Source organism: Nelumbo nucifera, chromosome 1, assembly GCF_055504915.1.
Source record: "Nelumbo nucifera cultivar China Antique chromosome 1, China Antique-T2T, whole genome shotgun sequence".
NCBI classification, from domain to species: Eukaryota; Viridiplantae; Streptophyta; class Magnoliopsida; order Proteales; family Nelumbonaceae; genus Nelumbo; species Nelumbo nucifera.
The window spans coordinates 215,854,665-215,858,238 of record NC_142649.1 but is presented as its reverse complement, the minus strand read 5'-3'; the positions used below and the strand labels follow the sequence as shown (position 1 = coordinate 215,858,238).

The window sequence follows — 3,574 nt, the reverse complement described above, 5'->3', positions numbered from 1 at the left end:
AAATTATAATTAACTACAATATATTTCTTTATAAAACCATTAAAATATATTAATTTAATATATATACACTTCATTAAGATCTTATATTTAACGTTATTGATATATTTTTATGATTTATTAAAGTATTTATAGTATTTCTAGCATATCTTAAGGTGCAACCACAATTACTGTCAACCTTGTATATTTGTATTATGCACTCTTTCATGGAACCCAAGCCTAATTTGCTTGGAATGCAATTTCATTTGCACTGTTGCACAAATATGGGAATTCAAATTCGGCTATATGCATTCTTCTAATTAAAAAATTATTTTATTGGTTAATGAAAAATTAGGGACATCTGAACTTATGACGAAAAATTTAGTCTGAGGGCTGAGTTTTTTTACAACTTGGAGTATTATGTTGCCAATAATGGTCCCTTTTAAAAAAAAAAAAAAATTCGCCATTCATGGTTTGTCCACCAATTAGAGGATACTCTAGAGTACTCAGGATTGATGACGTGTTCGCTAGCCCATTTCCACGGTAGCCATTTTGCTTTCCATGTTATTTATACTGATCAAATTGTTGCGTGTAGGTTTCTTGATGAAGGTATAAGGAAATAGAATCCTTACACCCATTTGTGAATTGTGACTTAAAAGTTAAAACTGTTGTTTTTGGATTTCATGGATCCCAATAACTCCTTGGCTTTTATGTAATTATATATCAAGCTGACAATTTGGTTCTTATTTGTTGAATGTGACATTCGCTTATTCATTATATATCAAGCTAGTGTACTGAATCCTATTAACTAATTCCTCTATAATAAAAATACTAGCGGGGATAGGATAATGATCTCCTCATGCTTTAATGCTTCAATAAAGGGTTTTTAAAAATTCACATCTACACTCCAAAGAGTGCCATAATTTAAAAAAACAACTCGAAAACATAAACATTTTGGCCACCAATTTCTGGGTAGACGGTTTGACCATCCTGTTAGATAGTGTATATCCTTAGTTCCAATCAAAATGATTTACATTATGACATTTATTGTAAATGAATAAATACATATTTAATTCATATTATTGTGGTGTGTTTCTGTATAATACCCTTAAACTGGACATATATGAGACTCATGTTAGTTTAGAATCTTCATAGTCGTTGGATAAATTTCTCTCCAGATTTATCCTACCAAGGCTGACACTGATGTACTGCCAAGTTAGTTGGGATAACTTGTCTCAACTGTCAGGGTAAAACCTGAGAGGTTTAGAATTAGTTTTGTCAAGAGATAGAAAATAAATGCTTTATATTCAAATAAGACAAGAAATAAAAAATCAAAATCACAAGGTGTTGGTGTTTGTCCTATATAATAATTGAACGAAGAAATGCTATATTCCCTTCCATTACAATCACCTTTGTAATTTTGTATAATTGAAGTCTTCCACCCTTAATTTTGCAAAAAAGAATGGCTTGTAGAATTGAACCCATTTTTGTTTCATAACTATACTTTATAAACCATGCCACCTGCAACCATCACAGAATTAGCTGAATTAGTAAAAGCACAAATTCCAAGGAAAGCAAAACTCTCTATTATTATAAACTTTTTAATATAAATAAAGGACCTAGTTATTAAACTTATTATCTCTTCGAACAAAAGTTTAGCAAGTAAATTCTCCTATTATTTTATCCCCACATACTCAAATCCAATGTAGTTTTCTGAATTATTTTCTTTTTTATCACTATTAATTTTCCGACAAAGAAAATAACCCCTAGCGAATTCAGTTTTTCAGGGAATGATTTCTTGAACATGCTAACTCCTTTTTAAGTTTTTAAGACTGAAATTATTGTGGACCAATAATTTAGAATTTTGCATTCCAGAGAACAAAGCAAAGCAAAATAGGATGCCAAAAAAATACAATTGTTTTGGCTTTTAACATGTAACCAACAAGATAGGGGGAGGGGGGGGCATGGCTCCCCTCCGCCACCCCCCTGGCTCCGCCCCTGCATAGCTAATTTCAAGATTGCATGAAAAAAGTAAAGAAGAAAAAAAAAAGAAGAAGAAAAATAATATGTCTTCCCACCGAAGTAGATTATTCAATAGTTTTCAGATATCATTAACTTATAAGAAATTCAAGATAATGGAAACCCAATTTTGTGCAGAAAGAATTGAACTACAACTTTTGATTATCTACCCAAAACAAAGAATTTGAAGATGGAAAACTCAAATTCTGAAAAGACATCAGCTCCTTCTAGAGCCTAATAAGAGAAATCACATACCATGAGAGACATCAGCTCCTTCTGAAGTCTGAAAAGGAAAGGGGGGAAAGGAGGAAGAAGACAGGGATTACAGGAGATGCCAAAATGACAAAAAAAAAAAAAAAACACATCATCTAGGAATAAGAATGACAATTAAACAATGAAACATAAAGAAGAAGAAGTCCAGGAATAAGAAACAAAAAGAAGAATCTTGGACAGAGGAACAGACCTCTGGGAGATGAAACTACTGAATTCGGGGAAGGCTTTAAGTGAGGGTTGCTGAGGTGCTGTCATTGAAGAGATGTCCATCGCAATGAGATAACCAACGGTAGTGAATTCGGATTGCTCGAGTTCTTCCGGCGAGAAGAAAGAAAGGACAAGAGAAACAACTAGTTATCAGTTCAACTGCAGAACAGGGGACAAACCGACTCTTGAAAACTCACATACTCCACTCCACTACAAAAAAGACCTCGAGAAGAGAAGAGTGACAAGAGTCCTCTCCCCACAAATCTCAAAGACCACGGAGTGACAAGAGTCCTCTTCCCACAGATATCAAAGACCACATGTCACTCGAATTGCATTTTCTCTATTCATCAGAAATCAAAAGCAAGAAAACTTCACACGACTGCATTGTTTTCACATGGGACTCTCAATCTATCCGCACGAATAGATTCATTTAGCGCACGGAGAGAACCCATTTCGTATTAATATATTAGATATAAGATCCTTCTTTTATTTCTTCATTATTTTTTTTTCTTTTAAATAGGATGCAGTGTCACGGATTTGATCCCGCCACACCTATTTGGAGGGCGTCAAAGTAACCATTTCATTGTTTATTTCATGTTTTTAGTTATTTTTAAGTATGAAAGTATTGGTATTAGGTATTGTATGGATAACTTAAATATGGATATTGATATATTTGGGAAATACATGGATATGGATGAAAAATATGGAAATGTTTGAATATGTTAGGGAAATGCATAGAAACTTCATAAATATATTAGTAATATTAAGTTTAATGTTAAAATAATTATAAATAATATAAATACTTAGGAGCTTTATGTTTTAATGGTATATGTGAAGAAATATATTATAACTAATATGGCGAGATGCATAGCTATTATGCAATTATATTGATAATGCATCAATCAAGAATTTAAGACATATTATATAGATCTTTAGAAATTAATATATTCACAAAGCCATTATTATTTTATTTTCTATTAAAGTCCAAGCACAAAACATATGCAACTATTCTATTTTAATTACTATATCAATATTTTTATTTTTTAACATTAACAAAAAAAATCAATTCTCAAATGTTTGGTAAACAATATTTTCATTT

At 31.6% G+C, this 3,574-nt stretch overlaps 1 long non-coding RNA gene across 4 annotated transcripts; it reads right to left on the bottom strand.

Moving 5' to 3' along the window:
- Window positions 1–1,033: 1,033 nt before the first annotated feature.
- Window positions 1,034–2,917, bottom strand: LOC148804504 (uncharacterized). 4 transcript variants are annotated; one of them, XR_016076362.1, is made up of 4 exons: window positions 2,459–2,905; window positions 2,251–2,278; window positions 1,387–1,497; window positions 1,034–1,215 (listed from the first exon to the last, which is right to left on the bottom strand). It is a non-coding gene; the product is annotated as an uncharacterized LOC148804504 (long non-coding RNA). The 4 variants fall into 4 exon arrangements; XR_016076363.1 differs by having other exon boundaries at window positions 1,034–1,230; window positions 2,459–2,903; XR_016076367.1 differs by lacking the exon at window positions 2,251–2,278 and having other exon boundaries at window positions 1,034–1,230; window positions 2,459–2,867.
- Window positions 2,918–3,574: the final 657 nt, after the last annotated feature.